Below are 11,932 nucleotides of genomic sequence, written 5' to 3' on the forward strand. Positions count from 1 at the left end.
CAGCACTTTGGGAGGCCGAGGCGGGCGGATCACGAGGTCAGGAGATCGAGACCACGGTGAAACCCCGTCTCTACTAAAAATACAAAAAATTAGCCGGGCGTGGTGGCGGGCGCCTGTAGTCCCAGCTACTCGGAGCGGCTGAGGCAGGAGAATGGCGTGAACCCGGGAGGCGGAGCTTGCAGTGAGCCGAGATTGCGCCACTGCGCTCCAGCCTGGGTGACAGAGCGAGACTCCGTCTCAAAAAAAAAAAAAAAAAAAAAAAAAAAAAAAAATGACTTTTGATTATATTGCTATATTTAACCCATTATTGAAAACAGTTAAGTCAATTCAAGTTAAATTAATAATGAGATGTCATATTTAAGATTTATCCTCCAGAATACCCATAAAAATAAGATTGTTATATGATCCAACCACTAAAAGGTTGATAAATAAAATATAAATATAAACATAAGAGTAAGGTATTATTAGAAGCCAAAAATTGATTTAAAAGATTTCTTATCATTAACATCAAAGACAATATTTCTAAACATTAAGAAATTTTTATGGCTCTAAAAATAAGATTGACCCTCTTTCATTTGCATTCTAACTTTTGTAATATGTGTGACATATTGCTGCAAACAAGTCTGTCTGCTCAGAATAATCAGGAATAAATAATTCATCACAGATGCTGCAGATGTCGAGGACATCCTCTATTGTGCCTACCCTTTAACGAAAATAAACTCCAAAGCTGTTTGACTTGCTTCCAGTTCCTTCCAAACAGAGCCCAGCAAGAAACTGCCATTGATTTTTTTTAGAGCGAGTTGTGGAGACAGATCAATGTCAGGAAGAATAAAAACGGATTTCACCTTGAAGAATTCAGAAAGTGTTAGTTCTGAAATGAATAGACTTATAAACATTCCTAACACCCACAGGCATTTTTCTTACTAATATGCTACTCATTGTATAAAGCCAACTGTGTAATAGTAATGGGAATACTTCTTTTTCCAGGCAAGGCTTAAGAGTAAAGTTCCTGCTTAATCTTTCTGAAATTCTTACCGTTATCTATCCCAGCTGCTTTGCTTGATTCTGTTTCTGCTGTTGATTTACTTTTGGGCTCAATATTAACATGTATAATAGGGTTTTGGCTTTTCTTTCATCCCAGGCACTCTAGCATAAAACACTAGCATAGGACATTTATGAGACAGGTTTTAGTTCACCCTTATCTAAAAGTCTGGAGACTTTTAGACTTAAAGAAGTCACAAGCCCAGCTTCACGAGGCTATTAAATGATAGATCCATATTTGCTTAAATTTAAGTCTTACTATTTATTTATAGGAAGTAAGATTTATTGGTGGGCAGAAACAGGAGGGGGCACAGTGGAAAGTCTCATGAATGTAGCATCTGCCACTGGTCCAGGAGGCCACAGTTGAGGATGTATTAGGGTGGTGCAAAAGAAATTACTTTTAATGGCAAAACCCACAATTATATTTGACCCTACAGCCATCTGGGATGAGCTGCTTTTCAGCCACCATGCCTTCAAATTCATCTGACTTGAACTTGGTAAAGCTCCACTTCTCTGAGATGTGAATCATCTGCTGGTGAGGCAACTTGAACTTGGCCCTGTATAAGGCCTCAGTCACATGCTCCTTGTTCTGCAGTTTTGTGTGAATGGACATGTGAATTGGCTCATGTGAACCCTGGCCACAGTGCCCTGCGGCTTTCCAAAGGCATCTTCCATACCCATCTGGAGCCTGTCAGCTCTAGCACAGGACAACATCTTGCTGGTGTGGATGACTTGGAAGGGGTGGAACCACACTTGGATATGAAAGCCAATTTTGCTGCAAGTTTTTATCATGTATCTGTTGGCCCAAATGTGGGCATCCTCCAGGGCTTCAGAGAAGAACTGCCACGTGGCCTCGGAGTGGAAACTCATCCGTTTTTGCTTTCTTCTGTCCCGGATCAAAAATGCGAATCTTGGCATCAGGGACACCTCTGCAGAAGCCAGACTTTGGGTATGTTTTGTTTTTACAGTATCAGTAATACCTAGTGGGCTGCTCCGTGGAGATACCAGAATTTTAAGTGGCATGCCAAATGAAAAGTGAGGAAGTCTTATTTAATGTACACTTTTTAATTTTATTTGTGGCATCAATATATTTTATACACTTGAATTTACATAGTGTATAAAATAAGTCTTTTTGGGTATCATCTCTTTCTACCAATCTGCCAAATAGCAGAGGTATAGGTTGATTCAGTTAAGAATAGAATAACCTTGGTTAATAGGTGGTTGGCTGGTATCATAGATTTCTATATTTCTCATGATGCCAGTATTTCTCTGTTTTTTATTAACTACAATAATTAGAAAATACAGATTTTTGAGAAAATCCTAATTACTCTGTGGATAAAGCTTGAAATAGAATCCTCTTAATAATGTAAACATAAATTATTTTAAGTCCATTATTTAAGCAAGAGTATCTCCTTTTAAAAATTACTAGTTTTCATTATTATTTTTAGAGAGAGGATTTTGTTCTGTTGCCTGGGCTGGAGTGCAGTGGTGCGATCATAGCTCACTGTAACCTCAAACTCCTGGGTTTAAGAAATCCTTCTGCCCCAGCCTCCTGAGTAACTAGGATTGCAACAGGTGGACTCATGCATTCCTTTTGCCTGGCTTCCCAAAGTGCTGGGATTGCAGACATGAGCCACCTTACCCAGCCCGCTTTTTAAAAATTGATTTTATCTTTAGAGTAGTTTTAGGTTTACAGCAAAATTGAGCAGAAGGTACAGAAATTTTCTGTATAACCCCTGCCTTGACACATAAGTAGTCTTTTCCATTACAGCATCAACATCCCCCACCAGGGTGGCACATTTATTACAACTGAGGAACCTACACTGACACATCTTTGTTACCAAACCATAATTTATATTAATTAGGGTTAACTCAGTGTTGTACATTCTATGAGTTTGGGAAAATGTATAAGGACAGGAATTCACCATTATAATATTACACAGAGTAATTTCACTGCCCTAAAAATGTTCTGTGTTCCACCTATTCATTCCTTCCACCCGCCTAGCCACTGGCAACCACTAATCTTTTTACTATCTTTATAGTCTTGCCTTTTCCAAATTGCCACATAGTTGGAATCATAGAGTATGTAGCCTTTTCCTATTGGCTTCTTTTACTTAGCAATATGCATTCATTTCTTTCATGTCTTTTCATGGCTTAATAACTCATTTTCTTTCAGTGTTGAAACACATTCCATTGTCTTTATGGGCTACACTTTACTTATCCTTTAATCTACTGAAAGATATCTTGGTTGCTTCCATGTTTTAGCAACTATGAGAAAAGCTGTTAGAAACGTTCATGTGTAGGTTTTTGTGTGGACATATGTTTTCAACTCTTTTGAGTAAATATTTCTAAGTATTGAGAAATTATTGCATAATTTCTTAATAATAATTAGCAAGGAGCATGATTGCGGGGTCATATGGTAAGAGTATATTTAGTTTTGTAAGAAGCTGCCAAACTGTCTTCCAAAGTGGCTGTGCCGTTTGCATTCCCACCAGCAGTAAATGAGAGTTCTTACTGCTCCACATCCTCACCAGCGTTTGGTGGTGTCAGTTTTCTGGATTTTGGTCTTTCTAATAGATGTGTCATTGGTTATTTAATTTGCAGTTTTCTGATGACATATGATATAGAGCATCTTTTAATGTGCTTATTTGCCATCTGTATAATTTCTTTGGTGAGGTGGGTGTCTGTTCAGATCTTGTGCCCATTTCTGTTCGTTTTTTTCTGTCTCTCGCTCGCTCGCTCTCTCTCTCTCTCTCTCTCTCTATATATATATATAGTAGTCCTGGAACTTAAAAATATATATATAATTAATATATTTATATATAAATAATATATATATTTTATATATATTTTAAATATATAATATATTTATATATTTTTATATTATATATATTTTTGAGTTCCGGGACACATGTGCAGAACGTGCAGGTTTGGTACGTAGGTATATGTGTACCATGGTGGTTTGCTGCGCCTATTGACCCATTATCTAAGTTCCTCCCATTTCCCTCCAGCCCCCAACAGGCCCCAGTATGTGTCATTCCCTTCCCTATGTCCATGTGTTCTCATTGTTCAGCTCCCACTTATGAGTGAGAATATGCAGTGTTTGGTTTTCTGTTCCTGTGTTAGTTTCCTGAGGACGATGGCTTCCAGCAGGTACCATGTCCCTGCAAAGAACAAGATCTCATTCCTTTTTATGGCTGCATAGTATTCCATGAGGTATATGTACCACATTTTCTTTATCCAGTCTATCATTGATAGGCATTGGGGTTGGTTCCATGTCTTTGCTACTGTAAATAGTGCTGCAATAAACATGTGTGTGCATGTGACTTTATAGTAGAATGATTTATATTCCTTTGGGTATATGCCCAGTAATGAGATTGCTGGGTCAAACGATATTTCTGGTTCTAGATCCTCAAGGAATCACCACACTGTCTTCCACAATGGTTGAACTAATTTACATTCCCACCAGCAGTGTAAAAGCATTCCTATTTCTCCACAGCCTTGCCAGCATCTATTGTTTCCTGACTTTTTAATAATCGCTATTCTGACTGGCATGAGGGTGTCTCATTGTGGTTTTGATTTGCATTTCTCTGATAATCAGTGGTGGTGAGCTTTTTTTCATGTGTTTGTTGGCTACATAAATGTCTTCTTTTGAGAAGTGTCTGTTCATATACTTTGTCTGCTTTATTATGGGGTTGTTTATTTTTTTCTTGTAAATTTAAGTTCCTTGTAGGTTCTGGATATTAGACCTCTGTCAGATGGGTAGATTGCAAAAATTTTCTCCCATTCTGTAGGTTGCCTGTTCACTCTGATGACAGTTCCTTTGGCTGTACAGAAGCTCTTTAGTTTAATTAGATCCCATTTGTCAATTTGGCTTTTGTTGCAATTGCTTTTGGCATTTTCATCATGAAGTCTCTGCCCATGCCTACATCCTGAATGGTATTGCCTAGGTTTTCCTCTAGACCAGTGGAACAGAACAGAGACCTCAGAAATATCCTCACACATCTACAACGATCTGATCTTGAACAAATCTCACAAAAACAATCAATGGAAAAAGGATTTTATATTCAATAAATGGTGCTGGGAAAACTGGCTAGCTATATGCAGAAAACTGAAACTGGACCCCTTTCTTATACCTTATACAAAAATTAACTCAAGATGAATTAAAGACTTAAATGTAAAACCCAATTATAAAACTTTTGCCCATTTCTTAAGCAGGTTCTTTGTTTTCTTATTGTTGAGTTTGAGTGTTCTTGGATATTTTGGATAACAGTCCTTTATCAGATATACCTTCTGAAAATATTTTCTCCCAGTCTGTAGCTTGTTTTTTCATTCTCTTGACAGTGTATATTTCATAGAACATAAATTTTTAATTTTACTAAAATTTAACTTTTTTCATGGATCATGCCTTTGGTGTTGTGTCTAAAAAGTCATCTCCATACCCAAAGTTATCTAAATTTTCTCCTATATTATCATCTAGGGGTTTTATAGGCTTACATTTTTATGTTTAGGTCTGTGATCCATTTTAAGTTAGTTTTTGTAAAGGGTGGAAAGTCTGTGTCTAAATTTATTTTTAAATATGATTGTCCAGTTGTCCCAGCACCATTTGTTGGAAAAAAAAAAAAAAAACTATCTTTGCTATGTCGTTGGCAAAGATCAGTTGATTGTGTTTATATGGGTCTATTTCTGTGTTTTCTACTTTGCTCCATTGGTCTATTTGTCTATTCTTTAGCCAATATCACACTGTCTTTATTACTAGAACTTCATAATAAGTTTTGAATTTGGGTAGTGTCAATTCACTAGGTTTGTTCTTCTCCTTCAATAGTGTGCTAGCTAATCTGGGTCTTTTGCCTCTCCATATGAATTTTAGAACTAGTTTGTCAATATCCCCAAAATAACTGCTGGGATTTTGATCGAGATTGCATTGAATCTATAAATCAAGTTGGGAAGAACTGACATTTTGACAATACTGAGTCTTCATACCCATGAACATGGGCTATCTCTCCATTCATTTAGTTCAGTTTTCTGCATGTAGATCTTGTATGTATTTTGTTAGATTTATACCTAAGTATTTTACTTTTGTGCATACTAATGTAAATAGTATCGTATCTTGAATTTAAAATCCCACTTGTTCATTGCCGGTATACATAAAAGTGATTGACTTTTGTATATTAACCTTGTATCCTACAACTTATTTTAACCGTTTGTTATTTCCAGGAGTTTTTCTGGTCAATTCTTTTAAGTTTTCTACATAGACAATAATGTCATGTGTGAAAAAAGACAGTTTTATTTTTTTCCCCAATCTGTATACCTTTTCTTTCCTTTTCTATTTCATTAACTATCACTTTCAGTACAGTGTTGAAAGGAGTAATGAGAGGAAACATCCTTGCCTTTTTCCTGATCTTGTGGGAAAGATTCTAGTTTCCCACCATTAAGTATGATGTTAGCTGTATACTTTTTGTAGATACTCTGTATCAATTTAAGGAAGTTCCCCTCTGTTTCTAGTTTAATGAGAGTTTTTTTTTTCTTTTTTATTATAAAAGTCATGAATGGGTGTTGAAAATATTATTTTAACAATTCTCTTTTCTCAAGACTTCAGTAGAAATGTTCAGACCTTAGCAACTAAAGTGTACTCCACAAACCAGCACCATCAGCGTCGCCTGGAAGCCCATGAAAAAATGCAGAATCTCAAGCTTCACCTCAGACCTACTCAATCAGACCTGCATTTTAATAAAATGCTGCAGGTGATTAATATGCATATTACAGTATGAGGGGCACTGGCCTTGGTCATTTTCTTAATCTTACTGTCTAGATCATTAATCACCTTTCTTTATCCTCTGCTGTTTCACTGGAAGGATCATTGACATGGAGCCATACTGACATTGAATTAGGAACCTAGCACTTGCCAATTACATAAGCTTTAACAATTAACTCACTTTCCAAGCCATAATGCCTCCCTTGTAGAATGAGAACCATATCTATGTTTCACAATTATTGGGTGAGTTAAATGGTGTGATGTATGTAAAAATTCAATATAGTTAGTATTTGACAAATGTTACTTTCCTTTCTATCTGTCTATCATGTGTCTTATGCTAGAGAGACATTGTTTTATAAAGGTTTTGACTCTTTCATAACAATCTTTTATTCTTCCTTGTCCTTCTCTCCTAATTTTAGTTTACTAATCTTTCCTTGTATGGTGTTTTGTGTATACTTTTTCTTTTGTTATGCAGCGTTTTGCATCGTCTTTCCCTACCTATTCCAGCCTCCAAAAGTAGACAGCTCACACACTCCAATCTTTTCTGCTTCAGAATTTTCTCCAAACCTTGGCAAGACTGCTTAACACAACCTTCAGCATAGCCTGGGACTACAGGGAAGTTAATATCTGAAGGGGTAATGCTCATGGGGTATGGGAGTCAATGGGCTAAGTATTCTTGTCTTCTGTACTTTAGAGGGACAATATACATGCATTCTACACATTTTGTCAGAGTCATAAATGCGATTGCCTCATTATGTACCACAGTAACCAGATCCGTAGCTTCCCTTCTTTCCTTTCTTGTCTGACTCTACTCACTCACCTTGGTTGCTGGAATCACTTTCCATTAAACTATCTAATCAAAGGCCTTGCTTCATGCTCTGTGGTTAGGAAGATCTAAACTAAAATAAATCATGTGGTTTTTTTGCTCTCAGCATATACAGAAAGGGGAATACCTGTCCAACAAAGTATTTGTGTTGGCTCTACCATAATACAAAAGTGTGATTTGGAAAGGCTGCTCAGCCAGGGATTAAATTTCATAGCACCTTCCTCAACTTGCATGTAGGTGGAGCCAAGAGGATTAAACACAAGAGGGTTAAAAAAGAAAGTTGTTTTTTTTTGTTGTTGTTGTTATCCACATATTTCTTTTTATTATTATTATTATTATTATTATACTTTAAGTTTTAAGGTACATGTGCACAATGTGCAGGTTTGTTACATATGTATCCATGTGCCATGTTGGTGTGCTGCACCCATTAACTCATCATTTAGCATTAGGCGTATCTCCTAATGCTGTCCCTCCCCCCTCCCCCCACCCCAAAACAGTCCCCAGAGTGTGGTGTTCCCCTTCCTGCGTCCATGTGTTCTCCTTGGCTCAATTCCCACCTATGAGTGAGAACATGCGTTGTTTGGTTTTTTGTCCTTGCAATAGTTTACTGAGAATGATGATTTCCATGTCCCTACAAAGGACATGAACTCATCATTTTTATGGCTGCATAATATTCCATGGTGTATATGTGCCACATTTTCTTAATCCAGTCTATCGTTGTTGGACATTTGGGTTGGTTCCAAGTCTTTGCTATTGTGAATAGTGCCGCAATAAACATACGTGTTCATGTGTCTTTATAGCAGCACGATTTATAGTCCTTTGGGTATATACCCAGTAATGGGAAGGCTGGGTCAAATGGTATTTCTAGTTCTAGATCCCTGAGGAATCGCCACACTGACTTCCACAATGTTTGAACTAGTTTACAGTCCCACCAACAGTGTAAAAGTGTTCCTATTTCTCCACATCCTCTCCAGCACCTGTTGTTTCCTGACTTTTTAATGATGGCCATTCTAACTGGTGTGAGATAGTATCTCATTGTGGTTTTGATTTGCATTTCTCTGATGGCCAGTGATGATGAGCATTTTTTCATGTGTTTTTGGGCTGCATAAATGTCTTCTTTTGAGAAGTGTCTGTTCATGTCCTTTGCCCACTTTTTGATGGGGTTGTTTGTTTTTTCTTGTAAATTTGTTTGAGTTCATTGTAGATTCTGGATATTAGCCCTTTGTCAGATGAGTAAGTTGTGAAAATTTTCTCCCATTTTGTAGGTTGCCTGTTCACTCTGATGGTAGTTTCTTTTGCTGTGCAGAAGCTCTTTAGTTTAATTAGATCCCATTTGTCAATTTTGGCTTTTGTTGCCATTGCTTTTGGTGTTTTAGACAAATAAATAAATAAATAAATAAGATATGCAAAAAAAAAAAAAAAAAAAGAAGAAAGTTTGCAGCCGGGTTTAGTGGCTCATGCCTGTAATCCTAGCACTTTGGGAGGCCAAGGCGGGTGGATTGTATGAGCTCAGGAGTTTGAGACCAGCCTGGGGAACACAGTGAAGCCCAGTCTCTATTAAAATACAAAAGAAGTTAGCTGGGCGTGGTGGCATGCACCTGCAGTCCCAGCTACTCGGGAGACTGAGGCAGGATAATTGCTTGAACCCAGGAGGTGGAGGTTGCAGTGAGCCAAGATGGCGCCACTGCACTCCAGCATGGGCAACAGAGCAAGACTCTGTCTCCACACACACAACAACAACAAAAAAAAAAAAAGAAAGAAAGAAAGTTTGCTTTCTCTACACTTTTGTTTTAACCATTTCTTCTGAATTTTTACAAATAAGCATAAACTCATGCCTGTAATCCCAGCACTTTAAGAGGCCAAGGCAGGAAGATCACTTGAGGCCAAGAGTTCAAGACCAGCCTGGTTAGCATGGTGAGACTCCTTCTTAAAAACAAAACAAAACAAAATAAGCATAGAGAACTTGTAAACTGTGTGGTAAACACGGCAGAGTCACAAAGGACAAGGAAAGAACACCATTGGGAGAGGAGCTAGCTTCCTGTTAGGTACAGCTGTTTTGAATGTTCCATTATTAAGAAATAAACATTTATTATGTTTAAAGCAGTATACATCTGGGAATTTGGGTCTGTTTATTACAACAGCTGTCATTATTCTGATTTGGTCATTAATATATTTTTATGCTCCAAACCATTTATAACTTCTTTAGTGGATGCTTATCACTAAGAGTATTCTATCCACTCACTTTTCATAGTACTCCACACAGTGCTCTTTGCTGGATCTGTTATTTGCTTAAGAGTGATAATTGTGTGGAATAGTTTCAAATTTCTGTTTTTACCAAAGCGAACCAAAGTCTTCTTCATTTCAACTAAAAAGAATAGGCTTTGTGACAGAGTTACCAGGAGCTCCACTTGACATCAGACAAAATGAGCCTTGAACCCTCCATTCATTCATGCATGCTTCATTCTATAAATAGAAATTGAGAATCTCTTGTATGCTAGGTATTCTACTATACTCTGAACTCAAAAAATAAATAAGACATGATTGGGTGTGGTGGCTCATGCTTGTAATCCCAGTGCTTTGAGAGACCAAGATGGGAGAATCACTTGAGTCCAGGAGTTCAAGACCAGCCTGAACAACATAGTGAGACCTGTCTCTACAATCAATCAGTCAATCAGTCAATCAATGTTGCTGGAAATGATAGTGTCCACCTGTAGTCCCAGATACTTGGGATGCTGAGTGAGAGGATGGCTTGAACCCAGAAAATCGAAGCTGCAGTGAGCTGTGATCATTCCACTGCACTCTATCCTAGATGACAGAGCAAGACTCGGTCTAAAAAAAAAAAAAATTAAATTAAAATTAATTAAAAAATAAGACATGGTACTTCCCTCAGAGAGCCTAAAACCTAGTATTTAAAGAGCACAATTATAATAGAGAGTTCTGGGGAGCCAGCACTATGAGTTCTCTAGTCAAAATGACTGAGTGTTATTTTTGGCTCCCTGATGTATTCACAGAGTGATTTTAGTAAAGTTATGTCTTTTCTGTGCCTTTTTATTTCATATGTAAAAGGGAGATAATGTCCCTTTTACATTTTGTGAGGACTGACTGAGATTCTGTAGATTTCTTAGAATAGTTCTTAGTAACTTGCTACATATCAATAAATGTTAGCTTATTATTAAATATTGGGACCAATATACATGCAAGACCAGATCATATAGGGTAGTGCACATCAAACATTAGGTTTTATATGAGTTACCTGGAAATCTTATCAAAGTTCAAATTTTTCTTAGTATGTCTGTAGTAAGACCCAAGATTCTACATTTCTAGCAAGCCCCAGGTGATGCTGAAGCTTCTGGTCTTGAGAGCACATTTTGTGTAGCAAATACAGTGCTGCCCAATAAAACTTTGTGTGATGGTAAAATGTTTATATCTGCTCTTCTAATATGGCATCTTCTAACCACATGTGGTAACTGAAATGTGGCTAGTGCAACAGAGGAACTAATTTTTAAAAAATGTATTTAATGTTAATAAACATAAATTTAACTGGACATATGAGGCTAGTAGCTACTTGTATTCAACCTCACGGTTCTAGACCAGTAGCTTTTAAGACTGGTCACGTGTTCAAGCAAGGATCAGTAACCCAGAATAATACTGAAGATTGGGTTACATCATCAACATAATGAAAATATCTCTAGAAAAGTTTGAAACTGGATTGAAGACTACGAGGATGACTATTGTTCTTTAGAGGTTCCATTTACACTCGTTTTGCTTTAATAGTGGACAAGGTTAAAACCGGCTATATTGAATGTCAAACTATATCAGTTCAGCTCAAGGTAATTGAAAACCCAAATTGATGTGGCTTGAACACCACTCATCTCAAATAACAATCATTTTAGAGGCTGACAAGTGATGATGCTTGGTCCAGCTGCTCAGCGGCCAGGTACTGTGTTCTCTTCTCCAACATCCCTAGCCTGTTAGCTATTGTCTTCAACCTTCTAAGATTCATGGCCCAAGAACACTGAATATGCTTGTGGTGTACATATTCAAGAGAAGGTTGAGAGGGCCAATCAACCCGCATGTGTACTCTTTTATCATACTACAAATATCTTATTATCTCAGAAGGTTGAAAAAAAAAATATTTAGCTGGGTACATCGCCATCCCAAACAACACGAAAATTTTGGTGGCAAGTTAGAAGATAAAATAGATAATGGTTAGGTAGCCAACAATGTCTGACACACAAACCTAATTATCATTCACATGTGAAGAAAAAGAAATACATTTTTCCAAATAAGCAAAACCTCAGTAAGATACA

At 37.2% G+C, this 11,932-nt stretch overlaps 1 pseudogene; it reads right to left on the minus strand.

The window, feature by feature from the left end:
* Window positions 1–1,441: 1,441 nt before the first annotated feature.
* On the minus strand, window positions 1,442–11,697 carry LOC116459818 (large ribosomal subunit protein uL16-like; annotated as a pseudogene).
* Window positions 11,698–11,932: the final 235 nt, after the last annotated feature.

The sequence above is a fragment of the Hylobates moloch genome, unplaced genomic scaffold, assembly GCF_009828535.3.
Source record: "Hylobates moloch isolate HMO894 unplaced genomic scaffold, HMol_V3 SCAFFOLD_20, whole genome shotgun sequence".
In the NCBI taxonomy this organism is placed as follows: Eukaryota; Metazoa; Chordata; class Mammalia; order Primates; family Hylobatidae; genus Hylobates; species Hylobates moloch.